The sequence below is a fragment of the Octopus bimaculoides genome, chromosome 6 (assembly GCF_001194135.2).
Source record: "Octopus bimaculoides isolate UCB-OBI-ISO-001 chromosome 6, ASM119413v2, whole genome shotgun sequence".
Lineage (NCBI taxonomy): Eukaryota > Metazoa > Mollusca > Cephalopoda > Octopoda > Octopodidae > Octopus > Octopus bimaculoides.
The window spans coordinates 108911211-108911843 of NC_068986.1; positions in this window are offsets into that span (position 1 = coordinate 108911211).

A 633-nucleotide genomic window follows, 5' to 3' on the forward strand; every position below is an offset into this window, starting at 1 on the left:
ATATATATATATATATATATATATATATATATATATATATATACATACGAACGTGTATTTGTATTTATTTATAGATACGTGTATATGTTTGTGTTATCTGCGAGTGTCTGGTATATGCGGACTATTTATGTAGGCGGAAGGTGAGGTGAGTTGGTTTGTCAGAGTCTGATATCTTTTGCCTAGACTAATACTCGCAGCGTTGCGCGTGGGTGGGCACGTGTGTGTGTGTGTGTGTGTGTGTGTGTGCGTGCGTGTGTGAAGACTATTTCTACTAGAAGAAGGTCGGTGAGTTTGACAATCTACTCTTTTTGCCTACATATAAATAACCTTGACACATTAGCAAGAATACAGTTCTTGTTGTTAGTTTTTTGTTTTTGGTTTGTTGATTCCTTGTCTTGTATTCTTTTATGTATTTGTATTTGTTCGTTTGTTGTTGTTGTTGTTGTTGTTGCCTGCTCCTTCGAAACCTATCTGTGTATTCCTTGTGTACTTCATTGAATCTTGCCGCTCATAAGCAGGAAAGAATAGATAGATAGACAGACAGATAGACGGATAGATACATTTCTTTTATTAGCCACACAGGGCTCAACGAAGATGGGACAAATACAATGTAGAGCTTTTCTTTTTGGGAGG